The sequence below is a fragment of the Myotis myotis genome, unplaced genomic scaffold, assembly GCF_014108235.1.
Source record: "Myotis myotis isolate mMyoMyo1 unplaced genomic scaffold, mMyoMyo1.p scaffold_m19_p_10, whole genome shotgun sequence".
Taxonomy (NCBI): Eukaryota; Metazoa; Chordata; class Mammalia; order Chiroptera; family Vespertilionidae; genus Myotis; species Myotis myotis.
The window spans coordinates 30,194,857-30,216,251 of NW_023416314.1; the positions used below are offsets into that span (position 1 = coordinate 30,194,857).

A 21,395-nucleotide genomic window follows, 5' to 3' on the forward strand; every position below is an offset into this window, starting at 1 on the left:
CTGGAGAATGGCAGTTTTTCCCTTGTTTATACATTACAATCAAAAGAGGAGATGTAAGTGGGTTACATGAAATCCACTGGTGGTAGATTAGAGAGGTGGGAGAAAGCAAAGTGGGGAAACCTGGGATTGGCTAAAAAATAAAATGATAGACACATGCTTCTTTTACATATGTGGGTACCGGATAGTTAACAGTCAACAAGTAACATGATAACAATAACAATGAAGGAATTTGTGGTCTCTGTCCTGGTACCCTGACAATTGGTTGTGCCATGAGGGGTCCAGAAAAAGGGAAGTTACAAGTTACGCTGACATTCCAAGGGTATGTTATCATAGATGCAAAAGACAACAGACAGGCTTAGTTAAGGTAAAGATTGACTTTTGTCAGGGACGAATCTAGCTTAGGAAATGTCTGCCTGCCATAAACTGCTTTTAGTTAAAAAGTCTTAATTTCAGACCATCCTTTGTGGTTACTTTAGGTCTCTAGAGTTTGCAAGGCCTCCAAGCAGGCCTTCCCTGAGCTAGTCAGGTTAGCATGTGGCCCCTTTTCATCCACAGTCACCAACATGAGCACACTACTAGTTACTCCCTCTATTGAAAAAAATCCGCATTATTAACCGGTACATCTAGTAAAGTGACATGGGACTAAGGCTTTCTAACCTCTACTCGAGTATGTTTTCTACCCTGGGGCTTTAAAGACTATTAATAAATAGTCTGTTTTCCCAACATTCTAACTATAGTCAAATACACACCTTGAGAAGAATTTGGAAAATACAATTGAGTAAAAATTAAAATATATTGTTTTGTGTTTACTTATATAAACACTGTCAAAATTTAGGCATGCTTTCTTTTTGCTTAACATCACCATGAGTAATTATTCTGTGACTAAATACTCTCTTTAAAAACATTTTAATGGTTAATTAGGATTCAAATGTACAGAAATCCCAAATCTTGTCACTTCTTATTGTTAAATATTTAATTTCCTTTTTTTTACTATTGTGAATAATGCTCTCATACACCCTTATACAAAATTGTCTGTCTTGTCTTCTGATTATTTTCTTAGAATAAATGATTGGATATGAAATAACAGTTGGATTAAAGGTTAGGTCCATTTTTAAAGCTCTCAAGCCATAAATAGTAACATTGTATTTCTTTCCGGAAGATTTGTACCAATTTCTTTCGCAAAAGCAGTGACTGTGGGCATTTTTCTTGATGACTATACTACCAGGAAAATGTGTCGTCAGTATTAAAGGGCAATTTCCTCTCTCTTTTTTTTCAAAATAATTATTTCAGGGGCAAATGAGTCACTGCAGTTTCTAGAATAACACTTCAATGCCAAACACCATTCCTCTTATCTTTGCTTGATAATACATGCTGATTACCTGGCTGTACTCTCCATAAAATACCAGAGCAGAGACAGCTTCAGCACAGCTGAGTCACCACCTTTCTTCACATAATCCAGGCATAATGAAGTGAACAAAGGTCATATTTTAAATAGTCAAAATTAAGATTCTCTATGATATGAAGTTTTACCTGCTGTTAAGCTATTCTTTGAGCATTTGTGTTACTTGGGAAACACCCAAGCATGCTAGACTAGGCTAGGAGTAAAGATAATTACAAGTTCTGATTGATTTATTTTTCTCAAAACATTAACCATTTGCTATTATATTTATACACAATAAATCCCCTTATTCTATTCCTGAAGGATGGGTTTTACAAAATAATTAACAAGGTGTTTGTTTTAGTTGTGGCCTTCCCACCGGCTTGTGCAATAGAGCATGTTACTTAACTTCAATAATCTTGAATTTAATAATGTGTAGAAAATAACAACTCTGCTGTCCCCACAAGATCGTTGAGAGAATAGGGGATAAACAACTATAATTACAAGTTAATAATAAATACTTAAGGTTTATGTTGAAATTTATTTTCCTCATGATGGTATGATGGGGAGGGACTCAGAATTGCCCTACCCTCACCTTTTCCTCACCCTCCTTCTCCTGAGGTTTCTGATGAGGGAATCTATACATGAGGCATGGAAAATCCACTGGTTTCAGAATACCACTTCATTACTAAAGACTAATTCTATACATATATATATAATTGATTTTTTACAGAGAGGGAGGGAGAGGGATAGAGAGTTAGAAACATCGATGAGAGAGAAACATCGATCAGCTGCCTCCTGCACACTCCCTACTGGGGATGTGCCTGCAACCAAGGGACATGCCCTTGGCTGGAATTGAACCTGGGACCCTGAATCCGCAGGCTGATGCTCTATCCACTGAGCCAAACTGATTAGGGCAAGACTAATTCTTCAGTGCATTTTTACCAATGCACCTCTCTGTTAAAAACTGATAAATCATTGTGTCTTCAGCCTAAAGGTATAAAGGTAGGCATCCCACTCTTTGCTTTATGAAACTAAGATGTCTAAATATGCCACTCAAATCCAGGTACAGAGCATCTAAAATAGAAAGAATGAGACCCAGCTGGGTGTACCCACAGGGCCACTCCTTCCTCAGTTCTGCATAGACAGAAACCACAAGAGCGAGAAAGCGGGGAATGGTCTAACAGCCTGGAGAAAGCCTACTGTACCTAGGTGAGCCCATAGCATGGAAGCAGAGGAAGAAGAGAGCATCACATTTGGGTGCTGACCTGTGAGGCAGTTTTCATAGTTTCTAGTAAAACATGGCTCATAAATATCCTGAATTAGGTGAATCTGGGTCATTTCCCTTCTATGTATGTTTTTCAAATGGTGGCCCATCATTTATTGAATCACCACTATATATTCTAGCCTTTTCTGGACTAATATTTCATTTATTAAAAGGATGACTATATAACCCACTAAACTGTCTTTTGGAGCAATTTATTATTTTCTACCTACATCTTGGAAAACACTAGTTTTGCTCACCCCCAAACGTGTTTCTCAATCATTCTAGTACTCTTCCAAAAGTAAAAGATATTCTCTGTTCAAATAATTATTGAAAAGGTTGTATAATGAATTTGCTTCTTGAAGATTCATGTGGAGTAATGTAACAAAGTCTTCAAAAATTCTCTGGTAGCCCACACCCTTATCCCACCCCACAAACATGTTTATTTGAATCTTAGTTTTTTTTGTCACAATCTACTTCCCTACTTCACCTCTCTTGGTGATTTAAATATCCACATTGATAAACTATTCAGTAGTTTAGACCCTCAGTTTCTTTACATCTGCATCTTTATTTTTTTTAGATTCTTTATTGTGTTTTTCATCAAACTTTTAATTTATTCATGCATTTATTTATAGTAATATGGACTCATTTTTTATTTCATTTAATCTGTTAATAACTACTATTTATTTTGCTCTTAAATTGACTTTTCTTTTTAAATGGGCAGAATTTCTTTCTTTTTTTTTACAATATACAAAATAAATCTATTAACAGATTGTAAATATAAAATAATTAGCCATTTACATTCAATAAAGATTAATATTTCAAGAAAAACAATTTTAAATATAATAATATTACATGCAATAAACATTAATGTTTCAAGAAAAAATGTTTTAATTATAATAATATTACTAAAATTGTACTAACATAGCATATCACAAAAGTTGCAGGAAATATTAAAAATCTGCAAATAACAGGATTACTTCTATTATATTCTAAAATATTTTTTTCTCTGGCTCTATTTTTGTTCATCAGTTTATGTTGTTCATTATATTCCACAAATGAGTGAGATCATGTGATATTTATCAGTGAAATATGCTGGCTTATTTCGCTTAGCATAATGTTCTCCAGGTTCATCCATGCTGTTGTGAATGGTAAGAGTTCTTTTTTACATCAGCATAGTATTCCATTATGTAGATGTACTACTGCTTTTCAATACACTCATCTGCTGATGGACACTTAGGCTGTTTCCAAATCTTAGCTATGGTAAATTGTGCTGCTATGAACATAGGGGTGCATATGTCCTTTCTGATTGGTGTTCCTGATTTCATGGGATTACTGGGTCAAATGGGAATTCCATTTTTATTTTTTGAGGAAGCTCCATACTGTTTTCACAGTGGCTTCACCAGTGTGCATTCCCACCAGCAGTGCAGGAGGGTTCCTTTTTTTCCACATCCTTGCCAGCACTTGTCCTTTGTTGATTTGTTGATGATAGCCATTCTGACAGGTATGAGATGCTATCTCATTGTTGTTTTGATTTACATCTCTTGGATGATTAGTGACTTTGAGCATGTTTTCATATGTCTCTGTATGCTTCTGTATGTCCACTTTTGAAAAGTGTCTATTTTGGTCCTTTGCCTATTTTTTGATTGGGTTGTTTATCTTCCTTTTGTTAAGATGTTTGAGTCCCCTATAAATTTTGGAGAGTAGGCCCTTATCAGATATAACATTGGCAAATATATTCTCCCATGCAGTGCACTTTCTTGTTGTTTTATTGATGGTTTCTTTTGCTATGCAAAAGCTTTTTATTTTGATGTAGTCCCATTTGTTTATCTTCTCCTTAGTTTCCATTGTCCTAGAAGCTACATCAGTGAAGATATTGCTAGACATATGTCTTATATTTTGTTGCCTATGGATTCTTCCAAGATTTTTATGGTTCCCGTCTTACGTTTAAGTCCTTTATCCATTTTGAGTTTATTTTTGTGTATGATGTAAGTTGGTGGTCTAGTTTCTTTTTCTTTCTTTTTTTCTTTTTGCATGTATCTGTTCAATTTTCCCAACACCATTTATTAAAGAGACTGTCGTGACTCCATTCTATGCTCTTGCCTCCTTTGTCAAATATTAATTGAGCATAATGACTTGGATCTATTTCTGAGTTCTCTGTTCTGTTACATTGGTCTATTATGTCTGCTCTTTTGCCAATACCAGGCAGTTTTGAGGACAGTGGCTTTATAATACAGCTTGATATCTGGTATTGTGATCACTCCAACTTTGTTCTTTTTTCTCAAGATTGCTGTGGCTATCCAGGGTCTTTTTTTATTCCACATAAATTTTCGAAGAGTTTGTTCTAGGTGTGTGAAATATGATGTTGGTATTTTAATGGGGATTGCATTAAATATATAGATTGCTTTGGGTAGTGTGGTCATTTTAATGATGTTGGTTCTACCAATCCATGAACACGGTCAGTATATTCTTTCATTTATTTATGTCTTCCTCTAGCTCTTTTTTCAGTCCTGTAGTTTTCCGAGTACAGGTCTTTTTCCTTCTTAGTTAAGTTTATTCCTAGGTATCTTAATTTTTTTTGGTGCAATGGTAAATGGGATTGTTTTTGTTGTTTCTCTTTCTGTGAGTTCATTATTGGTATGTAAATAAGCCATAGATTTTTGGGTGTTTATTTTGTATCCTGGTACATTGCTGAATTCATTTATTAAATCTAGCTTTTTTTATGGAGTCTATACAGTTTTCTATGTACAATATCATGTCATCTGCGAATAATGACAGTGTTACTTCTTCTTTTCCAATTTGGATGACATTTATTTCTCCTTCTTGTCTGATCACTATGACCAGCACTTCCAGTACTTTGACATAGTCAAACAGGAGTTGTGAGAGTGGGAATCCCTGTCTTGTTCCTGTTCTTAGGGGAAATTGTTTTAGTTTTTGCCCATTGAGTATGCTGTTGGCTGTAGGTTTGTCATATATGGCTTTTATTATATTGAGGAATGATCCCTCTATTCCCACTTTGCTAAGAGATTTTATCAAGAAAGGGTGTTGGATTTTGTCAACTGCTTTTTCTGCGTCAATTGATATGATTATGTGATTTTTATCTCTCAATTTATTTATGTGATGTATTGTATTCATTGATTTGTGGATATTGTACCATCCGTGCATCCCAAGAATAAATCCCATTTGTTCTTGGTGTATGATCTTTCCAATGTAATACTGGATCCAATTTGCTAGAATTTTGTTAAGGATTTTAGCATCGATGTTCATCAGAGATATTGGCCTGTAATTCTCTTTCTTTGTAGTGTCTTTATCTGGTTTTGGGATTAGGGTAATACTAGCTTCATAGAAAGAGCTTGGAAGTATTTCTTCCTCTTAAATTTCTTGGAATAGTCTGAGGAGGATAGGTTTTAGTTCTTCTTTGAATGTTTGATAAAACTCCCCTATGAAGTCATCTGGTCCAGGGCTTTTGTTTGCTGGAAGTTTTTTGATTATTGCTTCAATTCCCTCCATAGTTATTGGTGTATTCGGATTTTTTTATTCTTCCTGATTGAGTTTTGGAAGGTAGTATTTTTCTAGGAATATGTCCATTTTTCTAGGTTGACCAGTTTGTTGGAATAGAGTTGTTCATAGAATTTTTTTTTTTTTTACAATCCTTTGTATTTCTGTGGGGTCTGTTGTTATTTTGCCTCTTTCATTTCTGATTTTATTTGAGTCCTTTCTCTTTGCTTTGTGGTGAGCCTGGCTAGAGGTTCATCAATGTTGTTTATCCTTTCAAAGAACCAGCTCTTGGTTTTACTGATCTTTTGCATTGTTTTTTTGGTCTCTATGTCATTTATTTCTGCTCTGATCTTTATTATCTCCTTCCTTCTGCTCACTCTGGGCTTTTCTTGTTGCTCTCTTTCTAATTCTTTAAGTTGTAGAGTTAGATAATGTATTACCAGTTTTTCTTATTTTTTTTTTTTTTCCTGAGGTAGGCCTGTAGAGCCATGAACTTCCCTCTTAGGACTGCTTTCACTGTGTCCCAGAGATTTTGGATTGGTTGTATTTTCATTGTCATTTCTTTCCAGGATGTTTTTTATTTCTTCTTTGATCTCTTTCGTAACCCAATCATTGTTTAATAAAATGCTGTTTAGCCTCCAAGGGTTTTAACATTTTAAATTGTTTTTATCGTAGTTTATTTATAATATTATGCCATGTGATCTGAGAAGATGAAAAATATGGAATGCTTCATGAATTTTCATGTCACCCTTGTGCAAGGGCCATGCTAATATTCTCTGTATCATTCCAATTTTAGTATATGTGTTGCTGAAGCAAGCACTCAACATCTACCTCTTAAGTGATCTTTTCCTCAACTCCACATTAGCAATCCACTCTTATGATAACACCTGGATTTGTAACCATGAAAAATTGCATTTGTTCTGAAATTGTGATTTCAAGCATATGATTCTGCTACTGTCATATTCTATGTTTCTGGCTTATCTTCTCAAGTGCCCCATTACTACAATTCATTAATTGCATCAACACATCCAGAGATTCCAATTCACTGTCTTCCATCACTTTCTCATTATTCATTTATACATTCATGAATTCATTCTTGTTCTACTTAATTTCATCTTACATTACTATAATCATTTCCTTTACTCTCAGCCAAAGACCTTGCTCCATTCTTCACTAAGAAGTAAAAGACATCCGCCTTTGAACCTCTACATCTTCTCCCACTACTTCCACTAATTCCCTTGCTTCTTTGCCAGCAATCTGCTTTTCTTTCATCATACTGAAAACATCTCTTCTCATAATCCTGTCCACTTGTGCTTGGAGTACCACCCACTCTCACTTTCTCAAGAATTTTGTTGTTTCTAATATGCATTTTTATAACTTTGGCTATGGATACAATAATTTTAAAACTTAAGATAAAATGCACCAAAATATAAAATGGGTTTTGTACTCAAAGTCTTTTGAGTTATCTGATACAAACATTAGGTACTATACATCATTATTATTTCCATCTCTCAGAAGGCTTTCTCACCCCATTACCAACACTCCATCAAAAGCAAGTCTCCAAAACCTCATATTGTTTTTTGTTTTTTCATTTTACACCATTTGTTGAGACTGGTCTTGTGCTCCATGTATCAACTTGTTTTTGAATCTCTCAGCTTTTTGAAATTGTGAAGTCTTCATATTTACTGTCAAGTATTTTCTCTGATCTTTGAGTATGAGAGTCAGGCATACCTCTCTATCACCAAGGGCAAGTGTTTTTTGAAAATGTGTATTATGGACATTTCAAACATACCCAAAAGTAGAGAGACTAGAATAATCAACCCTATTTTTACATTTTTCTTTCATCTCTCTGTGCTTTCCCATTTATTTAAAAATCTATTTGATACATAATTTAAATCATATGATTTTACCCATAAATAGTTCAGCATGTTTTTCTAAAATGTAAGGATCATCCTATATAATAAAAGGGTTATATGCAAATAGACCAAATGGCAGAATAACCAAACAACTAATCAAAGTGTAATATGCTAATGATATGCTAAGGTTGCTCAACCGCTCGCTATGATGTGCACTGACCACCAGGGGGCAGACAGTCAACTGGTTGACCAGCTGCTATGATGTGCACTGACCACAAGGGGGAAGACAGTTGACAGGTCGACCACTTGCTATGATGTGCACTGACTACCAGGAGGCAGATGCTCTGACCAGTAAGTTAGCTTGCTGCTGGGGTCCGGCCAATTGGGACTGAGTGAGATGGGCCAGACATGCCCAGGAGCCCTCCTGCGCTCCCTCCCTGGGCCGATCGTGCACCAGTGGGGTCCCTCAGCCTGGCCTGCACCCTCTCACAATCCGAGACCCCTTGAGGATGTTGGAGAGCTGGTTTCAGCCTGATCCCACAGGCCACTCCCCTTGGGAGGGTGCCAGACTCAGGACTCATGGATGGCGAGTGCTGCTGTGGTGAGCCTCTCCCGATCAGGACTTATTGGGCGAGAGCCTACAGCAGGCACAGTGGGGCCAAGATGAGCGGGAGCGGCAGGTAGGAGCTGCAGGCTGCATTGGACTGTGAGTTTCAGCCTGATCCCTGCAGGCCACCCAGAGGGACCCCACCCATGCATGAATTTGTGCACTGGACCTCTAGTTTTCATATAACCAAAAGAGAATTATCAAACTAAGCCAAATAAAAAATGATTCATAAATAATATTTAATATTTAGTCCACGTTTAGTGTTTCCCAAATGATTTAAAACTTTTCCCCCAAGGTTAAGCATATTCTCTCCCATAACTATAATACAGTTCTCAACTTCAGAAATTTAAGTTGATGCAATTATTTCATCTAATCTATCATCCCGTATGCCAATATAGCAGTTGATCTAATATCCTTTGCAGCATTTTTCCCTCCCCAGATTTGAGATATAATTTATGGATAACATTTTTTATAAGTCTAAGGTATACAATGTGATGATCTGATAAACATATATGTTACAGAATGATTACCAACAACAACAAAAAACCCTGTCTTTTTTATAATTTTTTTATTCTAATTAGGATCCACTCAAGGTCTAGATATCATATGTGGTGGTTATGATCTTAAATGTGTCTTTTTAAAAGATCTTTGTTGTTGAAAGTATTGCAGATCTCTCCCCCCCCCTTCATTGACCCCCTTCACTCCATACCTACCCATCCCCCACCCTCCAAGGCCTTCACCTATTGTCTGTGTCTATGAGCAATGCATATATAAGTTCTTTGATTAATTTCTTCTTGCTCCCCTCTGGGATTTGTCAGTCTGTTCCATGCTTCCATATTAAATATCTCTTAATCTACCAGTTTCCCCTCTTTTTTATATTCCTTTTATTATCCCATACATATTCAAGAAGCTAGGAAATTCCTGGAGAATTTCTCATACTCTGAATGTGTCTAGTACTATTCTTGTGGTATCATTTAACTTGTTCCTTTTTCCCTATCCCTTTTCTTTAATTTTCTAATTAGGGGCAGAGGCCTGATTAGATGACTTTAATTGGCAGAAATACTTTATAGGCAGTGCTGGGTACTTCCTATTGCCTCTCATCAGGAGGCACATGATGTCTTGCTCAATTTTACTGCTGCTATAATTGGTAAATGGGCTCAGATGGTGTCAGCCTAATCCATCCATTATAAAGTTCAAAATTCAAGGACTTATAGATAGGTTTTATTTATTTACACCATAGTAACTGATTATTGCTCTAATGGTTCATGACTGCCATGGTCATAATCATCCAGGCTTCCTCTTGAAAAGCATCTGCACTTTACCAATAAATTAATACCAAACCCAGAGTGTAGAACACATCCTTTCATCACCCCTTTTCAGCATAATCACCACCACCACTGACCTCATTGTTCTCATGAAAAAGAAAGATATTTTGATATAATTTTTGGACTCCAGCATTTGTAGACAGTTCTTTGAAAACAGTATCAGTTTTTCAGAGGGAAGAAAAGATGCTTGTCTAATAGTAATAGGGGTTATAAGAAAGATAAATACAATAATACCCCTTGTTCATAATTTTGGTTACTACAGTTTTAATAACCTGGGGTCAATCATGTTCTGAAAATATTAAATAAAACATTCCAGAATAAACAACTTATGTTTTAAATTGTGTGCCATTCTTAGCAGTGTGATGAAATCAGACACTGTTCCACTTTACCTGACCAGGATGTGAATTATCCCTTTGTCTATCATATTCATGCTGCATATGTACCTTCTCACTAGTCATTTAGTAGCCTTCTCAGTTCTTGGCTGTTCTGATATCTCAGTACTTGTATTGAAGTAACTTATTTTACTTAATAATGGCCCCAAAGAGCAAGAGTAGTGATGTTGGCGATTCAGATATGCCAAAGAGAAGCTGTAAAGTGTATGCATAGGGAGAAAAAATAAATAAATTTATATATATATATATATATATACATATATATATATATATATATATATATATATATATATTATGCAAATTAGGCCAGGATGCCATAATGGTCATGACAAGATCAGGAGGAGGGCCAGGCACAGCTCCAAGCCTGAGAGAACAACATGCAGGCATGGCCCGGAGCCTGAGAGAACTACACGCAGGGGGCGGCCTGGCCCCCTGCAGCCCCGGAGTGGAGGCAGGGGGCTGTGTACAAGCCGCTGCTACCGCCTGGCCCCAGCAGCCCTGGAGTGGAAGCAAGGGGGCATGCCCACGCTACCGCCACTGCCTGGCCCCAGCAGCCCCATTTCAGCCTGCGGAGGGAGGCCAGACTGCGGCTTAGGCCCGCTCCCCATGGGGAGCGTGCCTAAGCCATCAGTAGGACATCCCCTGAGGGCTCCCAGACTGGGCAGGCTGGGCTGAGGGACCCCCTCTCCAGTGCACAAATTTCATGCACCGGGCCTCTAGTAGTGTGTGTATGTGTGTGTGTGTGTGTGTGTGTGGTTTGAGACTCTTCAAGGTTTCAGAAATACACTGGGAATGAAGAATATGCCACATGGATAGCAGGGCTGCTGTACAACCCCCTCTCAGCATCCTTCCTTATACTTAATGCTTATGTGTCCATTTTCCCAATTAGATTCTAAGCTTCATAAGCATAAGAGATTCAGTCTGTCACTAGCATCTGAAGCATTTATACCACTTCTTCTTTTGTGCTCTTATTTATGGTTAAAGAAACCATATTAATATTTCATAAGCAAATCTGAACAAAGCTTGATATTACTTCAGGGAGAATTGAAACAGGAATAATTTGTGGAGTCATTACCACCTTAAACTGAGAACCAAACAGTGTTTCTTCTTTGCAGAATCAGTCTGTGGCATTCAGAAAACTGCTAGTGCCTGGGTAGCTTTCCCACTGCCCTGGGCATGACCAGGCTCAGCTGCTTGCATGTTCATTTCATTCAAATAAGCAGAGAGCAAGTTTTCTTTCTACAAAGGGCTTTACCTCTTCATGAGGTAGCTCTGACAATGTCTAAACTGTTCGTTAAGATCCAGTTGGGGGCATCTCAAAATCGAAACCCAGAAATAGAATTCTTTTGGTTGTAGCTACACTTTCAAGAAAAGTATAAGACCCCAAACAATAAATCTGACATGGATATCATTTTAAATTGCAATTTTCCAAAGTGCTGTTGTGAGTTTTTTGAACGACCTACATTTTGTGATCTACTTTTTGCATGAAGGGCCATTTCCATGATTCCAAAGAGCTATCATTGCAGCAATTGATTTAAATGCTGATTTTATATTTTGGAAACATGCCCAAGAGTCCTGAGGTAGGATGTTTTTCATTAAAGATCATGTGCTGTTCCATGCTGTGTTACTAAATAATCTCATATGCCTAGTTGTATTCATGGAAACCTGCAAGAGTCCCATCACTGCAGTCGGCTCCAAACTGGTCTATCTGTTGCAGGTCTCTCCACTTCCAGTCCATCACTCACACTGTTGTCAAGCAATTTTTTTGTAAGACAAATATAGCACGTCATTCCTTCTTTTATACCTCATAAATCCCAACCTTTGCCGTGCACGTCAAATCTCTTATACGTGGCTCAGTCTAATTTTCCAGCCTCATCTCCTATCAGTCCCACCCATATTCTAGCCATAATTTCCTTTCTACTGCTACCTTGAATTTCCATGCTCTTTTCTCATGCTTTCTTATGTCTCTCATTGTCTCCTTTTTCTTCCTGGGAACCTCTCCCTGGTCTTTGAAAAAAACTAATTCAAATGTTACTTCTTGGGTGAGGTCTTTGCTGGTACCCCAAATGGATGTAACCTATTTTTGTGTGTTCCCATAGTACCGAGGCCAAGAACATGGAAGATGCTACATAAATGTTATGGCATGTTCAGTTTCTACCCCTCTAGTGTCTAGTGTCTTCTTCCTTTTGTTTTGCAAATGTGACTGTTTTCCCTATTCTAAAGGAATAGGGAAACTATTCCTATAAAGTACTTTGAAACTATCAACAAAATAACAAGAGAGTCCACTGCATGGGAGAACATATTGGCCAATGATACATCCAATAAGAGATTACTGGTAATCTTCAAAATATATAGGGAACTCATACAATTGAACAAAAGGAAGACAAATAATCCAATTTAAAAATGAGCAAAGGACATAAATAGACACTTCTCTAAACTGGACATATAGAAAGCCAAGAGACATATGAAAAAATGCTCAAAGTCACTGATCATCAGAGAGATGCAAATCAAAATGATAATGAGGTACTACCTCACATCTGTCAGAATGGCTATCATCAACAAATCAATAAGCAACAAGTGTTCGCAAGGATGTGGAAAAAAGGGAACTCTCATATACTGCTGTTGGGAATGTAGACTAGTACAGCCTCTGTGGAAAACAGTATGGCATTTCCTCAAAAAATTAAAAGTGGAACTCCCATTTGACCCAGTAATTCCACTTCTAGGAATCTATTCCAAGAAATCAGAAACACCAATCAGAAAGAATATATACACCCCTATGTTCATAGCAGCACAATTTACAATAACTAAGATTTGGAAATAGCCTATGTGCCTATCAACAGATGAGTGGACTAAAAAAACAGTGGTACATCTACACAATGGAATACTATGCAGCTGTAAAAATGAAAGAACTCTTACCATTTGTAGCAGCATCGATGGACCTGGAGAGCATTATTCCAAGTAAAATAATCTAGTCAGAGAGAGATAAGTATCGCATGATCTCACTCATATGGTATGTGGAATCTAATAAACAACATAAACTGATGAACAAAATAGAGAAGCATCAAACAGACTGTCAAATCTCAGAAGGAAGGCAGGGGAAGGTGGGTGGATGGGAAGAGATCAACCAATGAACTTGTATGCATATATGCATAACCCTTGGACACAGACAATAAGGTGGTGAAGGCTTGGAGCGGGAGTGGGAGGCAGGGATGGGCTGGAAGTGGCCAGTGGGGGAGTAAAGTACTTTGAACAATAAAGATGAAAAATAAATAAATAAAGGTACAAAAATCTTCACTCAACTCCTCCCCCCCACCCCCAAGCTACTTCAGTACTTGTACTCCCATTATCACCTAATTCTCAAAAGAAGAAAAAGTCTACATTGTCATCTCTTTGGAAAGTTAATAAGTGTTAGATGGGGGGAAAAATAGTGTTTTCAAGTCAAATAAGTTTCAAAAACATTAAATTAAACAACATTAAACTAAACAACAGAGTTCTTTGTTGTATGATTGCTCAGACTTTAATATGCTAATGCAATCAAAGGGCTGTTTCATAACTTAATCAGCTGTAGGGACAATCTGAAGAGATTAGCCTTCTACTGGTCTACACTTGTTCCTTCCTCTTTCTCACTGCTTAACTTTAACCAGTGAATTCTGGCTTATGCCTACATCACATACCTTAAGGATACCGTACCTCATTGAACCCTTAAGTCTGTGGATTTCAGTCTTGACTACATTTTGCAATCTTAAGATGAGCTTTATTTTTTAATAAAAATATTAATTTTAGAGAGGAAAGGAGAGGGAGAGAGAGAGATAGAAACATCAATGATGAGAGAAAATCACTGATCAGCTGCCTCCTGCACGCCCCACCCTGGGGACTGAGCCCACAACCTGGGCATGCGCCCTTAACTGGAATCAAACCCGGGATCCTTCTGTTTGCAGGCCGATGCTCTAGCCACTGAGCAAGACCACGTAGGGCCTGATGAGCTTTAAAATTATTGCTGTCTGAGCCGCACTCCCCAGAGACTCTGATTTAATTGATTCTGGATGCAACTTGGGAATAGGGATGTATCATTCCTTCCCAGGCAATTCTTAGTGCAGCCAAGAGTGAGAGCCATTGCCCATTGCCTCAAGCTGTTAGTCCATTCTTTCATTCATCCCAAATATTAAATGCTGAGGATAAAAAGCAAATAAGGCTTGATCTTTTTCTTGATGAATATTATGATATACTAGAGAATGACAAATATACGTGCGATACAGATACAAAGTGTAGCATTTTTCTCCTACAAACATCTCATAGGATAAGGGGTACACAAAATCATAGCCAGTTCTATCTGGGAACTGGGATAGGTCAGAAAAGTTTTGTGAAGAAATTTCTTTATAAGGTAGGCATTTGTTAGGCAGGCAAGAGCTATTTGGGGAAGGTCAGTCATTGTAGGTGTGTGGGGGGTGGCCAATGTGAGAAAAGCGTGGAGCATGGTTGTTAGGGTTATTGCAGCATCTGCTGATAAGATGGAGGTGGGGGTGAAAGATAACATTGGAGATGCAGATGGGGCCTTCATTCTGGAGAGTTTCCTATGGCACTAATAAATGGCGGACTTCAATGTGCAAGAAATGAGAAAGTGTTCCAGTGTTTGCCTCCGGGCAGCATGATCCAATTTGCATCTTAGATTTGTCACATCAGTTACTTCCTATTTTGTACTCCTCAGGAGCAGGCCCCTTGCCTTAATTGTCTCTTCGTTCTGATCACCCATTCTAGGCTTAAACCTCTGAGATTATTTGGTTAGTCAATGTATACCCTCCCCTCCCAAAAGATTGATTGTGTGCTCTATTAGAGAAGAGCTGAGGCATTATTCACAGCTGGGCAGTTCCCGGGATAGGCTGGGTAGAGCGGCAGCATGTATTGAATGAATGCAACAGCCGTGTAAAGGTGATGAATGCCTTCATCTGTTAAAATACAATACTTTGCCATTGGCTTAAATCAGAGTTTGGAATTAGATCTTTATTTCTGTTGATCCCCTACATGCCATCACCTCCCATCCCCACAAAATTGAAAGCAAATATTTACAAGATGTTATTTTAAATGTTGTTATTTGGGATACTGTCAGATCGTTCATCAGTGTGTGTTTACTGAGTGCCTGCTTATTTTATTCCAAAGCACGAAAGCCTGTGCTGTCGGAAATGCTGAAAAGTTCAAGATCCATCTCCTAACCTCAGAGCTTATCTAATTGGGAGAAAAAAGTTACCAGGCGTAAATGACAACTTGAGAACACAGAGAAAGAAATGTGCTGAGTATCTTAAGATTTTCGAGAAGAATGGGATCTCTTGGGGCTTGCTGGGCAGCAATAATCATGGCAGATTTTCTGCCGTCACCACATTCCGACGGTAAATTTGGAAGCTGATCCCAATTGGACACTGTTCATTACACACTAATTACTATTTGCTCTGCAGTGATTGTTATGTGCGACTGCAAATGCAAATGCAAACCCTCATGCTCACCATTGCCCTTCCAATGCGGCAGAAAGGACCGCTTTTACACGTTGCCACATCACATTTTCTCAGATAATGTTTAGAGGTGAACATTTCCAAACTGCTTACCCATGTTTTTGGAAGAACATATTAAGGATATGTGAAAAATCAAATGCTACAATTAGAGAACACTGCTGTATTTGGCTAATATCTTTCTGAAACTATAGAGAAATACCACAAAGAAAATGTATAATAAGATATGTGATTTTAAAATGAATTCTGTCCTTTTCTTTATATATTTTTATTGATTTCAGAGAGGAAGGAAGAGGGAGAGAGAGATAGAAATATCCATGATGAGAGAGAACCATGGATCGGCTGCCTCCTGCAAGTCCCCCACTGGGGATCAAGCCCAAAACCTGGGCATGTGCCTTTGACTGGAATTGAACCTGGGACCTTTCGGTTCGCAGGCTGACTATCCACTGAGCCAAACCAGCTAAGGCATGAATTCTGTCTTTACAGTTCATTTCCATGCACATTTGCTCATTTTGAGATTTCTTTGATAAACATTATTGAGTCCTTGTGTTGTACAAAGCCTATGCCATGGCCTGAGGTGACAGAATAATTAAGCTACCATCCCTGTCCTTAAGGAGTTCAAAATTTAGGGGGAGGTAAATTATTATTATTGAATAAATTGATGTATATTATGACAAAAACTGTATAATTGGTAATAATCTCAATATACAAAATTAGGTGTGCATTAAATACCATATTCTTTAACTTCCTTTCTTACTATTAGCCCTCAATACTGTGCAGAAGAATTCTGGACTTCTAGCTCTTCTAGGAGATTGTCATTCTTTCAGGATTAGGCAACATTTTGAGGACATTCACAGGACTGACTTTTCATAGGACTGAGCCTCTTGGGTGTGTGGTCAACCCTGTATGCTGGTTTCCATGAAGCCATAATGTACTGCTTGAACTTCCATGGTTTCTTCAGGTCTCATGCCTTCCTGCTTCCCTGGCACATGTGGGGCATGGAAATCAACCGTGAAGCTGAGGATCACACTCTTTAAGATTTGGCTTATCTACAGTCACCTCACACCTTCTCCTGTAGGTTTCCCTCTCTCCGGACCCACAGATACCTCCTATTTCCTTCTCAAACTCCTGCAGTTTCCCCTACTTACTTCCAAGGATTTCAAAGACACTCTCACTTCTCTACCTTCCACCTGCAACCCATAACCTCTTCACTTTTTTCTGCAAAGCCAGGACACTTGGAATAGTTCTTTCACAGAACATCAGAGCCTTTAGACTGTGATGATTCTGCCACCAGACTTGCCAGAATCCAGAGGCAAAGTATGGTTATGTGTTTGCATTAGAGAAAAAGAAAAAGTAGTAGTGAAAACATAGTATTCAAATTATCTTGCCACCATCATAGAAATACTAGAAGTACAGAAGAGTGACTCTTTCTGAAAATGAGGTGGTTAGGAAAGGCCACAAAAAGAAAGGGACATTCAGTGGCTTTTTAAGGATTATTGGGAGTTGCTTGAGTTATTCTAGGCAGGGGAACAGCATGAATTGGGGATGAAATTGCATCTTGGTATGCTCTGTTACCCCTGTGTTTGGTACATAGTAAGCACTCAGTAGATGTTAGTTGAATGGAGCGGTGGAATTGTGAGACATGTGCAGGGAATGGCAATAGGCTTGGTGAGCCTGGAACACAGATGAAGAGAATAACTGGTTATGAAATGATTGCCATGGTTCAGATGAGGAAGGTATATAGTTGTGGGGCTCCAGAGGAAAACAATTTCAAGTTCCTTACTCAAAGGTAATTGATTTTTCACCATTTAGAACAGAGCTAAAGAGCAAAGATTTGATAACACAATAGGCTAGGTTTTCATGGAGTTCCTTAGACTCATAGGTGTGGAAGCCAAATCCTAAGAGTATTCACTACAGGAGTGAATCTGACCCGGGAATGAACCTGCCCACTCATGGAAGTTGGGAGCTTGGAGCAAGTCAGCTATTAGATGCACTGTTGGCATTTAAATGCCAGAACTGCATTTTTAAAGACCAGAAAGGGAAATCTATTAAAACCTCTGTCTAGAATAAATATAATATTTTGTGTGTGAAATGATAATTTATAAGATAAACATAAGTGTCATGAGAGGAAAACATTTAATAGTCATCTATACATACCATGATCCTTAACCTACTGTTTTAATAGTAAGTAAATAATAAATAAACAGTAAATTCAACAAAATGTACCCACTTTTTGATCATTTTTCAGACCACGATTTATACATTGTTAAATGTCTTATATAAAAGACTTCTGCAGGAGGTGATGTACCCATATAAATGTTGGCTCAGGGAGCATGGTATCAGGATGTAGTGATGGAATGAAATATGTATTGGGAACCTCCTTTTCACTAGAGATTGTCCCATAAAATACCTACAAGGTGGAAAAATAAACATAATAAATGACAGAAAGATTCTGTCAGTTAAAGCCAGAACACATAAGCCAAAGAAACTAAACTCACGATTTTCTTACTCTATGACTCAGCTTCCTTCTGCTGTTCCAACCACAATGACTGAAAGCGAATTGAATAGACAAATTGAGTAGACAAAAATCTATCACCTGGATAACTTTTTCCAGCCTTAGAGTACAATAACAATGATTAGAACTAGAGCAGGGAACAGAGAACAGTAAGACACTGGGAGGTCCAAGTTACCCTACCAAAAATGATTCAAATATCTTTACAAAAAGGCAATTTGTTTTCCTGATTTTCCTGATAATCCTTGAAACTCCATCAAGGTGGAAAGCCAAATGTGAGATTCTTATATTAACTTGGGAATAAATGGATTTTGATTTTTTGTTTTGCTTATAGGTGTGTGTGCGCCTGTGTGTGTGTGGTGGGACAAGGGTCGTTGATAAGATACTAATAAAGTTTACATTTTAAGTAATAGATATATGGAAAATTTAGTATGTAATCATTAAAAGATTAGAAATAGTGTATGGATGTCAAACTAGTAGATTGATAAAATGTAAAGAAGAAAAATAAATTATAATCAATCAGAAAAATTAATAAAGGATACAAAGCAAAAACAGAGCATGACAGGAACTCAAAACAACATAGGAAAACAATTTCAAATAATCACATAAATGTGTGTAGATTAAATTTGCCAGTTAAAAGAGAAAAATTAGCATTTAAATAGCACGAATTCACCTTATAAGCCTTTTGATAAGATACACATCTAATATGTAAGTACATAGAAAGTTTTAAAGTAAACAAGGGAAATATATATGCTTTGCAAATACTAAATAACAAAAGCTAGGGTAGTTTACAAATATCGGGCAAAATTCACTTTAAAATGAAATGGATTACTGGAGGCAAAGAAGATGATTACATGATGATAAAATGCTTATTTAGTGGATAATATTCTAAACTTGTCTACATTTAATATATATCTTTAACATATAGGAAGCAAAACTATCTATGAGAGAAATTAACAAATCTACCATCATAAGATGCCTCTGAATTATGTCAAGAGGTTAAAAATTTACTATTTCTAGTAGTGTGGTAGACCACCTTTATGTAAAATACAAATAAAACCATAAATTAGGTACTTAGGAGTTAATCGAACAATGTATATGCAGAACCTTTATAGAAATAATGTATGTTAACCTTTATTTAAATTTATTGAGCAAGGCTTAAATGTAGCGCCTGCCAGGCTATGGATATTAAGATTTCATAAAGATGTCATTCCTTCCAAATGGAACTATATAAATTCAATGCAATTTACATAAAATCCCCAAAAGTATTTTTTGACAAACTTGACAACCTGATATAAAATATATACAAGATTAAAGGTTTAGGAACAGAAAGATACTCCAGAAAAGAAACCGGTTCTAATGAAGACAGTATGGTTTTAGAAGCACATTGACTAATCAAGTAAACAGAGGACCTTAAAACAAAAATTAAGGATGCCAGTTTCAGACCCAAGTTATTAACTCTCCGTGCCTCTATTTCCTTATTATTAAGGGAATGAAAATAGTACCTACTTCATAAAGTTGTTATTGGGATTTAATGAGTTAATTATCTATAAAACACTGAAGAGACTACCTGGAATATGGTATAAGCAGTTGTTAACTATATGGAAGCTTGATGTATGATAGAAATGTAATACAGAACATTGAAGAAAGGAAGATTGATCATAAATAGTGAAGAAAGGAAGACAAATTAATAAACAGGGACAAATCGAATTGATCCCTACCTCACATCAGGCATAAAATTAACAAAAGTTTGGTTAAATACGTTAATGAAAAAGGCAAAGTTTTAAGCATTTTAGAAGAAAATAGAGACTATCAACACAAACCCATAAACGTAAAGATTGTAAACTCTGTTAAATTTTTAAAATTCTGTGTATCAAAAGATAGCACAAAGAAAAAGAAAATCCAAGTCCCCAAAAGAGAAAGTATTTGCAACATAAACAGTCAATAAAGGATTTTATTGAGAATATATAAAGAACTGTTACAAGTTGATAAAAATAAAAACAACCACCAAAACCGGTTTGGCTCGGTGGATAGAGCGTTGGCCTGTGGACTGAAGGGTCCCAGATTCGATTCCGGTCAAGGGCATATACCTTGGTTGCAGGCACATCCCCAGTAGGAGGTGTGCAGGAGGCAACTGGTCGATGTTTCTCTCTCATCAATGTTTCTAATTCTCTATCCCCCTCCCTTCCTCTCTGTAAAAAATCAATGAAAATATATTTTTTTAAAAATGAAAACAACCAATACAATAGAAAAAATAATAGGGAAACATTTCAAAAAGGAAGGTAAACAAAAAATGAATAAACATATAAGATAATACCAAATAATAAAGGAACTTAAATTATACCCAATTTTATATAATAAACAATTATATGAACAAAAATTTAGGAAGTCTGACACTGCAAATGCTATTGAGGTTGTTTCTTATATACTACTGATGGGTAAAACATTTTTGGGGGAAAAATAACATTATTTTATACAATTAAACATTATAACTCAGTACTTCCATTCCTGCTTATATATTCTAGAGAAACTCTTGTAAATATTCATTGATGATAGCAGCTTTGTTCCTAAAGAGAAAAACACAAAAGTTGGAAAATCACAAATGTATGCCAACAAGAGGATGCAAATATAATTTATAGTATATTCACATAATTGAATAATATACAGCAATTCGAGTGAATGGACAGGGATGCATCTTTGAATTAATATTGAGTGGAAAAACCAAGTCAAAGAAAACTGCATATAGTATAATAATATTTGTAAAAATCTTGAAAACAAGCAAATTGGCACAATATGTTTTGGGGTAGATTTATATGTAAGTATTAAAATCATAAAATGATAGAGAGTGCTAAGATTTTGGGGAGAGTTGTTAGAGCATAAAGGATACAGAAGTACAGGATTGATAACAGAGAACATATAAAATTCTTTATCACATTCTAGTCTGTATATTGGTGGGGTGTTTTTTTTTTTATTCCAATGCTTCAAAACTTCCCTTTATATTACATATATTCTTCTGCATATATCAAGCATAGCATAGTCAAAGATATTAAGTTACATAAATGTAG

The 21,395-nt window shown here is 36.8% G+C and overlaps 1 protein-coding gene and 1 non-coding gene across 7 annotated transcripts in view; one reads left to right on the plus strand and one right to left on the minus strand.

Moving 5' to 3' along the window:
* Nucleotides 1-21,395, plus strand: part of DLG2 (discs large MAGUK scaffold protein 2) — a 1,392,511-nt gene that overhangs the window by 327,813 nt on the left and 1,043,303 nt on the right. The window lies entirely within an intron of this gene.
* LOC118665519 lies at nt 6,854-6,960 on the minus strand. The gene has a single exon (XR_004970638.1). It is a non-coding gene; the product is annotated as a U6 spliceosomal RNA (small nuclear RNA).